The sequence below is a fragment of the Sebastes fasciatus genome, chromosome 1, assembly GCF_043250625.1.
Source record: "Sebastes fasciatus isolate fSebFas1 chromosome 1, fSebFas1.pri, whole genome shotgun sequence".
In the NCBI taxonomy this organism is placed as follows: Eukaryota; Metazoa; Chordata; class Actinopteri; order Perciformes; family Sebastidae; genus Sebastes; species Sebastes fasciatus.
Window position 1 is genome coordinate 4,708,872 of NC_133795.1, and position 15,505 is coordinate 4,724,376.

General features: G+C 42.5%; 1 protein-coding gene across 7 annotated transcripts in view; it reads right to left on the bottom strand.

Moving 5' to 3' along the window:
* The window catches only part of chl1b (cell adhesion molecule L1-like b), an 83,174-nt gene extending 68,148 nt beyond the window's left edge, over nucleotides 1-15,026 (bottom strand). For all 7 annotated transcript variants that reach the window (XM_074646619.1, XM_074646288.1, XM_074646459.1 and 4 more), the window contains exon 1: nucleotides 14,887-15,026. The gene's annotated coding sequence lies outside the window, so the exon portion shown is untranslated. The remainder of the gene's footprint in view (nucleotides 1-14,886) is intronic.
* Between the last annotated feature and the right edge of the window lie 479 nt (nucleotides 15,027-15,505).

Below are 15,505 nucleotides of genomic sequence, written 5' to 3' on the forward strand. Positions count from 1 at the left end.
TCAGCATCCTGTTAGGAGCTACCGGCAGCTACGGGCGTTGTTCAGGTGTGGGTGAGGTGACACAGAGAGATGACTGTTCGTTCTAAACATCAATGGCGGTTCCTGAAGAGGTTAACGTAGATGCTGCGATAGCATCCGTTCTATCAGAACTGGAGGGTATTTCTTCACTGAAAGAAGAGCAAAGAACGTCACTGAAGGCTTTTCTTTATGGAAACGATGTTTACGCTCTTCTCCTGACTGGCTTCGGCAAGAGTTTGATTGACAGGTGGTTCATCCAATCACCTGCCACCTGCTATTTTTTGAAAGTGCCTGCCCTTTATCAAAAAGTTTCCAATGATGGTTTCTCGGATGGTTCTGTGTAACAAAACATCTGGCAGGTCAGGTTACAAATGTGGATGCAATTTAAGTTCTGTTTCTTCACAGCGCCTAAGCCGAATGAACAGAGAAAAACTATGCAGCTATGTTTTGGTGTCATTTACGGCCACGCTGCTACTGTCCTCTGTTCTCTGGTGGTGTTGTCAGCTCCTCCTCCCCCCCCCCCCCCCCCCCCCCCCCCCCACACACACACACACACACACACACACACACACACACGGATGTCGAAGAGGCCCTCTGAGATGACTAAGGCTGGATTCATACTTTCCGCGTCCGCATGTCCACGAGGGTCCGCTTTGGTCAGTGTGACATAAATGTTAACCGCCCATCATCCAAAAAAAATGAGGAATTCGACAATAACAGCTAAATTTAGAGCCATGATGGAGTTTTTATAACTGTATTGAATCACTGTTTGTATTTTTGTATTGAAATTTAATTTATCCACTACATGATTAGACACTCTTTACAATGACACCATGTGCTTGAATCATAAAACACAGAATTCAGAAAAATTAAAATGCAAAACATGGAATTTGGGGAAAAAATGTAAGTTTTATGGCTGACATCGTGTGTCAAAAAGACAGCATCCCTGAAGTACTTTACATCTCCCCGATGCGACGGATCAAAATCCCACCGCTGTGGCTGCTGTAAGAATCCTCCTCTCCTCACTGTGATGCTAACATGCCTCTGTCAACTTACAAACTGAGCATCGGTTCTCTTTGTGAAGTAATGACACACTCCCACACACACTGGAGAACACTCATTGTTTTCCACTCTATTTGAATAGTTCTTTACACTCTGGTCGTGTAGCGAGTAGAGAGGAAGGATGTTGTTTACTTCATGACTGAGATGGCTGAAACCAGCCCCCAAAAGGAGGAGCAGCTTTGCTCTAAACACGGTTGAAAAATGAGGGGTTGTGTAAATGGGGAAGAAAAGAGCGTCCACTGTTTCAAAATCTGCATGAAGCTTCTTTGAGAGCCAGCAAAGTATGTCCGTGCTCACTGGAAGGAATGCGGCCCGCTCTATTATGAACAGGGGGAAGTGTCTGCCAGAGGACTGCCCTTCATAGAAAGGCACAATGCGCAGGGTTAATAGCGGTGCTTCTGGCACACTTTCGACCCCAGCTAAAATCCCATCACGCTGCAGGTGGTGGAGAAAAAGAGGGGCTCAAGTGTTAAAAAAGGCCTCCGTGTGTTAGTAATGACATTCAATGCGGAACAACGGAGGAAGAAGACCTGCCCATGACCTTCAAACTCTCCCCACCTCTCCCACTGAACCGCAGGAAGAGGCGAAGCCATCTGTAACTTTGGGTTGGCTGCAAATGGGGAACCTGGGACTGGCTCAGCGCTCGGGGATATGATCCAAATGTTTCAGCAGCAGGTAGGTTACACCACACGGCAGAGCCGAGGGGCCTGTATAGCACCAGTTCAACAAGAAGACAAGAATACGCACCCTGGGGGGGATATCCGACCTGTGGACAGACTTTCACGAGGACATGTTGGCCGGTGCTTCCCCCACTTCGCACTCTGAAAAGGATAATCACAAATCCATGACACAGGGAGCAAACTGTGCCTCAGCTGGGGCAAGTGGCTGTTAGAAAGGGATTACTGAGGTGTAAAATGGTTTAAAAAACAGGAGGTATGAATTTGTTATCTGCAGCGGAGGGATGGCACACGTGAATTCATCAGCTGTCAGAAAACTGACAGACCTCAAGGCTAATGGTGTCAATTATACGTGCTGTCTGAGGGCATCTCCGTGTCAACCTGTCATCCCACGAGCACCACGGCTCCCTGAATTATCATGACCCCCCGCAGACCTGGCAGTCTCTTGTTCCGACTATTTTTTGCGAGGTGTATAAATCACAGGAGTGACATCAACATGACTTGAAAGGGCTTTGGATTAATACATGTATTTCTCTCGTGAAAACATACGCTAAACAGGTGTTATTCCCCTTTTAGTGCCACCGGAGCCACGGGGGCATATTGAGGCCCATTTTAGCACAAGACTACATATAAAAATGTGTGACAACACGCGTCAGTCTGCATTACAATTCAATCTGCAATATAGTGTCAAAAAGAGCCCCATACTCAACTCTGTTCACAGACAACTAAACTGCATTCACAATTACATTTCGAGGGAAACGTATTTTGTCACGGATTACGATCGCAGTTTTAAACATGTGGTTAATCAGAAGAAAGCTAAAAAAACGCTTATTTGTTAGGTTTAGGCAACAAACCTTGTTAAGTTTAGTAAAACAACACCATGGTTTGGCTTAAAATGGACTATGTAAGTGGACATTGACTTTTAGTTCCACACGGGACACAAACAGTGGTCTCCTGGGGGAAAGTCTGGTGTTTGTTTGACCCATCAACCACCACTTCCACCTGCTCATAGTGGACTTTCTCTCTTGTTATACTCGGTATTACACTGCTTTCACTTCCATGTTGTGCTACATTTCTTCTAATGTGCAAATATTTGTATCAAAATAACACTGGTCCCTCAGAAGCAAAATATAAATAAAATTGTACCAAAACTTTTTACCCAAAATTAAATCAACAGATCTTTAATTTCACGTTGTGCTACATTCCTGTTAATTAACAAATCTTTGCATCAAAATAAGACTTAAAATAAGGTTCTTTTTCACCTGAATTCAGTGCATTTTCGTTTTGCAAAATGATTTTCTGTGTAGTAGCAGAGCTCTGTTGTAGTGTGGTCTTTACCTTGTTTCTAGAATTGTGAGTAAAATGTTCAAAGTTCGTAGGAACACCACTCTGTATTTTTTTTTTTCTTCACTACAATTAATTCATGAGCAAAGCCATCACGCACGACTGACTAGAACTTAATCTGCAGTTTTGAGAGAATGTGTGAGACACGAGTGGTCTGTGGCTGGTCTGTGGCTGGTGTGTGGCTGTGTGTGTCTGGTGTGTGGCTGGTGTGTGTCTGGTGTGTGACTGTGGCTCGCTATGAAACAAAGTTAGACTACAATTTCACTGAATAATAACCTCGCTCCCGTTATCGTACTTGTGGCAGATGCAAGAGAATTAGAGGCAAAGCCGCCGACAAAACTCTGTCACTCTCAAGAAAATAAATCACGGCGGCATGAAGTCAATTTAAATGCAAATGTCAATGTTTAAGACAACAAGCTGCCTACGGTACCGTATCTCAAGGAGTTGCGGTGCTGAAGTTGAATCATACAAGAGAAGACCACCCGTATGTCCTTTACCGGGAAGATGACACACAGCGTCAGGGTTGTGACACATCACAGGAAACCGGAAGGGTCAGCGGAAAAGCCACAGAGAAGTGAGAGCACCCAGACAAAAAAAAAACAGCCTGTGTTACACGTCACATGAAGAGTGATGGGGGCATATCCAGGCTAAAGCCCAGGATATCAAAGTAGGATTTCTCTAGGATCACCTCTATTGATCTGTTTTTGTTTCTCAAAGCTGACGCCTCGAGCCTTTGAGCCATTTCAAAATTGGCAAAGCTCTCACAGTGAAATGGTGTGTACGGTTTGTTCATACACACACTTAAGAATTTTGATGGAGCTCCAAAACTCAAACCGATGTGGATCCTGACCAGGAGCTGAACTGCTGCAGAGTGTAGAGAACCCAAACCAGATTTCACCCAGATTCTTACAACTGCCTACAGATGTTGTTCAGGAACTAGAGGGTATTTCATTTTGTCTGCTGAAGAAAAACTCAATCTGTCCTTTTCTTATGTGTTGTTTCGATGTTCTTTAAGCAAAAAATAACTAGGGCTGTCAGAATTAATGCGATAGTAACGCGTTAACGCAAATTTGCGATTTTTTATGGTTGTGGCGGGCTCAGTTTTAAAGCTAGAGTGGAGATACTGGCATTACATGAAACTACCTAATGAATCTACTACCTAAAGATTCCATTGGTACCAACCATGTCATACTGGCTTGTCGCGAAGGAGGCTAAATAAGTCTCTTTTTTTATGCAAAATGCAATATCTGTGAGGGTTTCTGGACAATATTTATCAATGTTATGTGTTGCTAATTGATTTCCAATAATAAATATATACATACATTTGCATAACGCAAGCATATTTGCCGACTCCCATGTTGATAAGAGTGTTACATAGTTGACAAATCTCCCTTTAAGGTACATTTTGAAGAGACATTAACTATGGACAATCATGCGTTTAATGACAATTAACTATTTGAATCCATTGACAGCCCTAAAAATTACGTGTAAAGTCTGCCTAAAACAATTTGTAAGGAAGATTAACACAACCCCAGATAAGAAGCACTGATAAATGTACAAGCCAAAAGCACGTACTACTTACAGTAGCTGCAGGGCACTATTTTTAACTATAAAATATTTCTTCCTCTACATATCAACAGGATTAATCTGAAACAAACATCCGTTTCTTTCCCCCCCAACATATCTGCAAATTCTCCAACATACTAAATTAGCATGTGGCTGTTAATCATTGCCGCTGCGACAGAACAATGTCATCATTATTCTCCTGCACCCCTCCCTTTAAGAGGTTTTCTTCTGAGGTTTTACAATTTGTTAAGTTTACTATATTAGTTTATTACAGATACTCTGGATTTGTGTGTCTGCTCTGGAGAAATATCGTTCATACAACACACAAAAAATACAATGTTGTTTCACTCATGGGGTCATGGCGAATAGAAAAGACCCTGCAGCTGTATTTCTGTAAAGGAACGAGGCATGAATGTTATTCAAAGAAGAAAACTTAAAAGACGTGTAGGAGGAACTTTGGGTCAGTCTAACAGTGAAACTATTTTACTATTGTTATATATTTTCTACTATATTGTAAAAGAGAAATGAGGTTCAGACATACAAAGGCATATACAACATTCAGAAGAAATCTACCTATACACCATCCCCTGAAAGTGTTACAGTGTTTGCATGCTATTTTCTAAAAGGAACATAATTCCAATTATAGTGGATGGCATTTCATAATGAGCACTACACTCTGAATTAGCCTTACTCTAGTAGTTATGTTCAGGACAGCCTGCATTACACTGATTAGCTAATGCAATTAAACAGTATTTACCCCTACCACTTTCCACGTGTGTGTTCCAATGACTAAATTTGTGACTAAAATGCTTAATGATTTAGCACCGAAGCTATTTTCTTTAAGCCTCGACATCATAACAGCTCTAACCGCGATGAGAGCCCGTGACTGGTCTCATTTTGCCCGTAAAACCATCCCCCGATGCTCATTAGAACACCGCTGTAAACCGCAGTAAATGTTACAAGGTGAGATCGTTTGCAATCTGATATGAGGCCATAAAGACGTGCTCTGCAAGAAGTCTCGGTTTTCTACCCAAAAAAGTCTGGCACTGTAAAAATAATGAGGTCAAGAAGGTCTGCGGTTCAGAGCTGGTGGTCTGCGGGTCACACTTGTAAAAAAAAAATGGAGAGCGGGGCTCCCCCAAGCTGATGAATTAATTTGGATTCATACCAGCTTGGCAAGATTCTTGCACTCAACATTTGCTTTATCTGAGGGTGAGCGCATGAAGAAATAGACATGCTGAGTTCTGGCTCTTTGCAGAAGGACGACTGCAAAGACTTATCACAAACTATCACAACATTAAAAACCGTTAAATTGTAGCTATGAGGGAATTAATTAAGTTCTGACACATAAAAAAGGACCGCTGTGTCCTTGCAGCAAAATACTACAATGGTGTATCTAATGGCCAATAACGGAGCAATGCTTTAGAACCAGACTATCTCTTTTCAAAGTTTTATATTGGGAATAAAAGTCTATAAAGTCCCCATTAGGATGAAAAGATGAGGTGATTTGTTGTCTGCACATTCTCCTGCTATCATCGACCCTAAATGACAATTTGGGATGAATGAATCAATGCAAACTGCTGCGACAGAAAACTGAAAAAGGATTATATTTCTTGCTCATGTGTTAGCCCACTTAGCAAATTGACCGCTCGGCAACACGTCCTCTTTGTTTCGTGATTCTAATCATGCTTGATGTGCTCTCTAATCTTCCATTTTGGAGGAGAGTGTTGTGCTTGACTCCCGGGCCTCACTGGGCCAGTAAACAGGCTCTTACTATGCAGAGCAGACGCCGCGCTCGCATGTTCACACCGAATCGACACACACATGGAGCGGCACTGGCTCGGGGCTCCCAGCAGTCCACTTACAGCACCCAACGTGTAGCCAGCACGGTGTAATGAGTTCCCAGGGGACGCCTATGGACATAGAGCACTGCAGACCGGTCACACTGACACACATTACTCACCTACTGCTCGACAAACTGCTACAGCACTTAAGGGATACATTATCTCATACAAATGATCAGGTACACATTTATATGGTACCACATCACATTTTTAACATTTTTTTCTAGGTTGCAAAGACAATTAAGGGTGTTGTGTGACATTTAGAAACTATATATTTAACTATGACAAGGTTTTAGCGAACACATGGCAGAGTGAGCTGAACTTTGACCTTTTTCACAGCAGATATGTTGGAATGTCATAGCAGGGAAAGCACAGGTGTAATGAATACAAGTCATAGTCCCCAGATGATAAAGCCTACTGACGTTCATGATCCCCTGACTTTTCCTCTAGCACCACTATGAGGTATTTGTGGTGAAATGTCTGGGGATGGATGGCCTGAGATTTGGTGCAGGCATTCATGCCCCCCTTAGGATGAATTGTACAGGGCTCAATAATAAAGGCTTACCTTCTTGCCCGGGGGAAATAAAATGCCATGTCAGGCTAGTAAATCTTGGGCAAGTGGTAAAAATAACTAAAACACATTGTTTTTTTTCCTGAGCTGATGATGGAAGTAGCTAAGGAGTGAGCCCTCTTATATATTGTATTGTTGTTTTACCACTGTGCAGAACTTTGGTCAACTTTTGTTGTTTTTAAATGTGCTCTACGTATAAATGATCTAAACTTGTGACATCTGGCTTGTTTCTCATCTCTGTTGAGAGTTGCACATGCACAGTATCAATCAGGCACTCACAAGAAAAATGGCGGTGGGTAAAGACAAAGTTTATGAGCTGAAGTGCAAGCGAGCAATTACATTATCCTTATCCAACCTACAACAACAACCGATCCAACAGTTACACTTGTCCAATACCTGCAGAACTAATGGCATCCCCTTCAGTCTCAGCTGTACCTTGTGTTTAGTGCTAGTGGTGAACATGGTAAACATTATACCTGTAAAACATACGCATGTTAGCATTGTCATCGGCTGTAGCTTGTTTCCTATAGAACCCTTTTATTTTCAATTTAACAAAAGAAGCCAAATTTCTAACAAGACAAAGCACCGAGTACCGAGAGTCTTTGATACTTGATAATTTTGGTCAATACCTTAAAATATTATGGTTCCATGACTGTGGCACCAAAGGCGTGCAAATTATGTTTCAGGGATTAACAATATATCTTGATAAATTAATCAATTAAAGGATTTTGATTCTCAAAATCATTTTGAGAATCAATTGCTCCTCTGATTTATATGATTGTAAACTGAATGAGGTTTTGGGTTTTGAACTGCTCTGGACCATTCCACAGTTGTAAACGTAATCATTCCAAATGTGTCCCAGTTGATTTCCTGTTGCAGTGTATGTGAATGACACCAGCTGACAGGAAGTTAACATGGACCCCAGTTGTTGCCTAGCAATACAATTCCGTTGAAATTCCGTTTGGACAAGAAAAGCAATTTGGGATGTGAGAAACTGTGATGGACAGTTCCATCAAAGTAACTGGAAAATAGTACCAGCATCCCAGCATCGTAGTATGAGGCGTGTTACACTTCTGTCCTCTGTGTCCCCTGCCTGTCACATGTGTCCTCCTTCATCCACGGTGCCCTTCACTTCTATGTCCCAGGGGTCCCCTTGCAACCTTATCCACGCAGCCACACACACAATACCCTTCATGGGACACAAAGCCAGTGATACCGCCCGCGCTCCTCTGTTCCATTCTCTACATTTGTCACTTTTATTCCTACGTTCTTTGTTCTCCTTACCTCTGTATGCATGAGTTATCCCAAATTGAGCCCGCAATTGAAATGGAAATTATCCCTGTACCCCAGTGACTTAAGGGCAATAACTTCTTACTCTTTGAGGCATAGATGTCATGTTTGTTGTTCCTCAGAGAATCTTATGGTTGTGTTGCCCTTTTAAACCAAGCTTTTTTTATTTTGAATCTAGAGGATGTGTAACCGCTGATTCAACAGCCGCTTTATAAATCTGAGCCGGCGTGCTAGAATGGGGACAATACGATTGGAAAATGAGTTTGAAGCTGACAGCAATGCACAGTGGGATTAGAATTCTCATAAAACACCATGGTGTTGGTTCTCTTTAATGATTATCGTTTTCAAGTGAGCATAATCTAATTTGATTAATTAAACATAAAAATTACAATTCTAAAGCCCTATGAGGCAGAATAACAGCACTGTCTTTGCACTAAATCCAATATGAGGACAGAAAATTCCCATAAAATTACACATTCACAAACAGCCTGGAGGTAAGGATAATAACACAACAAGTGGGGAATGTGTGTAAATGTTGTCTCTTGGACATAACAACACCGAGACGTTCTTATTTTTTCTGTATGATGACATGTAAACACAAGACATTGTGAAGGACACAGAACAGCCCAGTCGACAGGAAAAAAATGTTGGCATTGGACGTTTCTGCAAACAAGGGATACGTTGAATGGCAACGTTTTTGCATTCGGTCGGAGCAAGTGACGTAGTTTAAAGAGCAAAAAGAGACACACCAGGCAGGCGGGAAGTGAGGAGAGATGGGTCCAACAAACACAAGTCTTTCATCCAGGAGACCGCTGTTTGTGTCTTATGTGTCACGTTACAATCTGATGTTTGTTTGTGTGCCATTTTTACAACATTCAGTGTCATTTTCACTGCACAAACATAGTAGTTTTAAGCCAAAACCTGTAGTTCTTTTTTAAACCTAACTATAGTGATTCTGTTGCGTTGTTAAGTTAACGTTGTTATGTTGTTACATTATTATTTGAACACAAACCATGATCTTTTTTCTAACCTTAACCAAGTCCAATCAAACAAATCGTTTCACAACGTTAAACCACGTGGCATTGCGTTTCTGCGAGCATGATGCGAGGCTGGTATGAAACGTATCTATGAAAGATATTTTTGGCTCAGAAACGTCGGCATTCGACGTATCCGTGATTTGCAGAAACGTCCAATGCCAAAAAAATTTCTGGCGACTGGGTTGCACGGAAAGCTTGCAAGTCCTGTAGCTGGCTGCAAATAACAATACGTTTGGGTAAAATGCTTCTGTACCACAGAGAAAGGACAATGACAGGCCAATCTATGCCTTCAGGCAGGGACGTGTGCATAACACATCACCAGCGTTGGCGACTGACCTCTAACCCCCTCCTGCTGGGAAAAGAAGCGCTGAACATATGAGATAACAACTGACCTCACCGCAGGTTTGTCCTTCAGTATCAACTTTACTGATTAATTGTCGGTGCGGCGTGAGAAGCCATTGATCATGTTCACCCAGTGGCCCCAATGACGCAGTGGGCTGTTAAATAAGAAATACACCTTGATTGTGATGATAATTATCTTTGCATCTCCTCCTCCATCCCCCATCAGAGGCTCTGCATGGAGGAAATCATTTCCAACACTCTTCTATCTCACAGGTATCATCAAAAAAAAAAAAAAAATCTGGTAAATAAATATGCAAACTGCCGGGGAGCAACCGAGGAAATGAATATTTCATGTAACCAAACACATTTCCAGAACATACTGGCTGGAATGTGCCTTTCCGGCTGTCATCGGTGACAAACATGAAAGAGGAGGGCTCAGGTACGGCGCCGCTGCAGCACTCTCAACTCTGCCTGCAGCACAGGGAGCATGAGTCGTCACTGTAATTGCTTGTAGTGCTGGAGCCTGAGCTGAACCTCAATTAGGGCCTGGGTACTTGCTAGGCTCCACACCTTCCTGCCACGTCTGCCAGCCACTCTGAGAAAACACACTCTTAACATCTCAACACCGCCTTGTATCAGTGCAATGATCGTCACAATCACGCTTTAGGGTTTACACTTCTTATCTATGGATCAGCGTACCTGTTCACACAGCTGTGAGAAGAGCTCTTCCTAAAAATCAAATTTTTTTTTGCATCACATCTTCTAGATAGGGTGATAACAGGGAAGCGTAAATGGACAATTAGTCTGATGCAGCAATTCACTCCTACTCACTCTTGCTAGACTGCTTTCTCCTAATCTCTAATAGCCATCTGATACTTCAGATTCCATCTGACAGACTGAATTAGAGCCTGAAATTGCATTGCTGAAGCTCATAAGAGATGCATCTTCTGCAGACTGAGCACAGATAAGACAAAGAGGAACATTTTAGAGTGGTTTAAACGTGCAAATATCACAGACAGACTGTATCAGAAACACTCTAAATCAAATACGGAGAAGGTTCCAGCCTTCTCTGGCTCAACTTGCACCCGTATCAAATCACTGAGTCTTGATACATACATCTTTCAGTCCGCACTGTTAAAAAGGCCAGGTGTACACAGCGCCGGCACAAAGAAAGGACTCTCTGTGTCTCTCCTTTTCACTCTCAACCCCTACCTCTCCCATGCACACAGGACAACAGAGTGCACACAAACTGAAAACATGTCTGTTACAAGGCAAACACACACCTGTACAATATGAACAGGTGAAAAAAAAAAATAATCTTTTACATCTTCAACGCACTTCCTGCCTCTGAACGTAATGCCAGCTTGTGATGCTTGGGCAGGAGATGAAAACAACACAGCAAGGTGTGAGCTCAGGTGTTTCTATCACTCTGTATGCTAGTAATTAAAGTGTTGATGGTTTAGCTTCCCTTCATTGGCTCCTTATCCATGTCAGATCACACTTTAAGGTGCTTTTGATGACTTAATAAATGGCCATCATACCTGTCTGATCTCCTTAAACTTTATATTCCATTATGTGCTCTCCACTCTCAGAATATAGAGCTCCTGTCTGTCCCTGCAGGACCTTTTCCTATCATGCCCCCTTCCTCTAGAATAACCTCCCTACTGACATCAGACAATCTGACATCTTTAAATCCAAAAGTAAAGGACTAGTGTGTAACAATTAGTAGGATCTATTGCCAGAAATGGAATATAATATTAATAAGTATATTTTCTTTAGTGTATAGTCACCTGAAAATAAGAATTGTTGTGTTGTTTTTACCTAGAATGATCCGTTTATATCTACCTAGGGAGCGGGTCCTCTTCACGGAGTCCGCTATGTTGCACCGCCATGTTTCATGTTTAACCCAGAACGGACAAACTCTTAACTTTTCCTGCTTTGGCCAGAGTCGATAACGTTACTCACTACTGTCGCCGCTGCTCTCCCTCTCTTGCTTCACTACTCACTTTCCATGCACACACACACTCTACGCACTCTACTCTTACAACAACTGGCTCTAGAGAGGGCCATTCACATTTTCGCATCGGCCACCGCAATCCGACACACGAGAAGTTGTAATCTGCAACCTCACTGCTAGATACCACCAGATCCTTCACACTGTTCCTTTAAAACTCATCTTTTCACCTTAACTTTCAGTTAGTTGCTTGTTTACTTCAGGCCTGTTGCCATTATTATCCGTCCGGCAGGTCGGTCTCAGGCTCAAAGATTCTACAAAACCTAGCACCATGTTTGTCCTGCCGACGAGAATACTGTCAACTTTCTGAAACCACTGCACATCTCTAACCCTCTGTTTGTTTGTGTCCCACAAGCACACGAGCGTCCAAGCTGTGTGCCTATCTCTCTTTCGCTCCTTAGTTTCTCCTCCTTGTTCTCTCTTTTGGCTGTCGGTGCCTCATTCCAGATGCATGTTTTTCTCTCCTACCTGTGTGAATGGTGTGTTTGAGCTTTGCCTCTTGTGTGTCTGTGTAGCCTGTCCTCTCTCCAGGTCTCCAGAGTTCTTAGGTCTGTTTGACAACACCTGAAGCTGCTCGACATCCTCCCTGATTCATATTCTTCACATATGTAAACTAATATAAACTTTTACTACAGTACTTTTGGTCTATTCTGTACCCATCTATTGCATGGCCATCCGTCCTTGGAGAGGGATGCCTCCTCTGTTGGTCTCTCTGAAGTTTCTTCCTTCAGTTCCTCTATTAAAAAGGTATTTTTAGGGGAGTTTTTCCTTATCTGAACTGAGTCTTAAGATAGAGGGTGTCATATGCTGCTCGGATTGTAAAGCCCCTTTAGGCAAATTTGTGATTTGTGATAATGGGCTATATGAATAAAATTGACTTCACTTAACAGTAACAGTTACATACGAGCTGACATTTATTTGCAGCGGGGGTATGGCAGCGAATGAGTCGGTCTGCAGCTACAAAGGATGTCCTGTTTCCTGCATTTTGTAATCTAAATGATTAAAAGGATGAAAAAGGTCCATGAAATGCGTCGGGTCGGAGCTGCATATTAAGTGGCGAGAGGGCTGGCTGACATGGAGCGGCTGGGAGATGGTCGACACTTTGCTTGTCCAATTACTGGCTCTCGCTCAAATTGTTTGGTGAGAAGCATTCGACCTACTTCTGGACACAAAGCACCACTGCCCTGAATACAGAGAGGCTGGGGACCACGTGTGATGACAAGTGCCATTAGAGGCTCTTGTCTTTGGCCTAGAAATGAATCTCAGCCAACTTACCTGATGTGCGATAAATGTGGCTATGAACACTGGAGAACGTATGTGTGTTGGGCCTGGTGGGATGAGCACGGGACAACGCAAATAGGATCTCCTCTTCTTGAAGAGCAGCTTGAGATGATTGCATTCACTAATGGCAGTCTGACCTTCAGAAGGTCTTTTTGATTAACATGAAGCAGCAGCAGGATCAGTATTAGGAGGAGCAGTGCTATTTCTATTAGGAGTATAGTGTGTTTGTTTACCACAATCTTCATTTTTTTGGGAAAACGTGCCACAAACTGTGCTACAGACAATATAGGACAAGCTGATATTGTTGTGAACAATAGAAGAAAAGCATCAAAAGAAATACAAATATTAAATTATGGGTAAACTATGAAACATTTCTCTGTTTCCTGGGATTCCCTCAAAGGCATAATGTATAATGAGACACTACACAACAACAGCGCGAGGAAACCAGCATTTGAATTTACAGCACTTCCACACAAGTGTGTGAAAAATTTGCATACCTTGTAAATATTCATATAGAGGGAATCACTCTGTGAGATATATCTGGTAAAAATGCAACACGTCAAAGCACACGAGCATGATGCACAACATCCACATCCCCATCAATTACCAAAGCTATATAGGTAACCACCACAACACCAATGTTCTGGTTTAAACGTCACTATAATGTGATTTTAATCACGCTCATTGACGCCTCATCACTCATTCTAATCTTATGTCAAGCATGTTTTACGCAAACAGAAATGCATGTAATGAAGAGCAAATCCCCAAAGTGGTGAGAAGGATTAAAGAAACAGCGTGTTTGTGTTTTTTATCTCTAAAATGCATTGTTAGTACTTTGTAAGAGGTGCCAGCTGAGATGGGAAAAAAAATATCAGAAATTCTTTTTTCTTATTCTCTAGAGTAAAAAAAAAAAAAGCTTTCAGTGCTGTTTCTAGTGCCACAATGACACCACTTACCTTTACACAGTACAGGAATAAATCTGCTGAAATGGCATATGCAAGGTTCCCCCACGTTAAAATGTGCACACAAAATATTACTGTAGCTCTCAAGCATCAGCAGGGCTCCTACACACAGACGTGCATTTCCCCCTACTAAACACAACTGAGCCTGTCACATCACATGCAGGGAGGAAATTCATGCATGCATTTTGCCAATAGAGATAATGCCATTCACCACATTGGGTGACAGAGTATGATTCAGTCCTGCGGTTCAGCATTCAGCATTGAGAGCCAGTGATAAGCAGGCTGAGATCATAATGGGCAGTGTAGTGATAAATAAAAGGGATCATCTCCATACCAGTGATGATTATCATGCATCCTCATATAAATAAGGGAATCTCAGAATGACATTAATTCATACTTATCAACTCTTGCACCTTTGCATCAAGTAGTTTAATTTTAATGTAGAATGCATTATGATAATGTTTTATGTTTAACAGGTTTACACACCTTGCAGAGGCAGATTTATCCCACTTTTTAAACTAAATCAGCCCTCCACTGGTTCATCTCCCACATCACTGGTTAGGACTAAACTGTAACTGTGTAGTTATTATCCCACTCCTGAAAAACTGGAGATATTATAACATCAGTCGTGACCACATTTCTCTTTACATAATTCCCCTCTTTCCAATCCCCTTTTTTTATTTTCATTTGCATCCACCTGCCATGCAGAGTCGCTCCTTTAGCCTATACAGTCTGCACAGGTGCTCTCATCATGGTACCAGAGAGAGCTCCGTGTTCAAAGCTAATTTCTAACAAGTGCCATAACTACCATCACTCAACAAGGAGGAAATATGTCTCTTTTTTTCTTCCTCATGCAATATAAAATAGTAAAAACTCACCTTCAGGTGTAACTCATGTCGCTGCAGCCGTTCAGAAAGTTGAATGTTTCTCCGCCGCTGGAAGAAGAGAGCAGAGAGCAGAGAGGAGGTTCAACTGTTCAGCTTTGCCTCGCTGTTGGTGTGAAGCTGGAGAACCTCCCTATTCCTCCTCCTCCTCCTCTTCCTCCCCTGGATGCTACTACCTCTCCCCCTCCTCTCTCCACCCCTCCTCCGCCTCTGGAAGAAAAAGTAATCGCGGTTTCTTCCTCCTCCTCCTCCTCCTCCTCCTCCTCCTCCACAAAGACTAGACTCAAAGAAAAGCAGGACCCGATCGCAGTCAATAGGTTTTTACAAAACAACCATGGCAACGCAGAAAAACCGTGAGCAACTTCCCCACGTTGTGACCCGGTTAAAGCCTCCACCCCCCAACCCTCCACCCAAAACAGTGACAGAGACATTATTCCCAGCGAGCAGCAGAATGAGGAGCAGGTTCCAGAGGGAGGAGGAGGAGGAGAGGGGAACCACGAAACTGTTCAAATATGGATGAGAAACTAATATGAGTCAGTAATTCGGTGTTGGTCCAGTAGATTACTGGAGTGATGGACATAGAAGTGTTGCAGCTATTCTCAGTGGGCAAGTT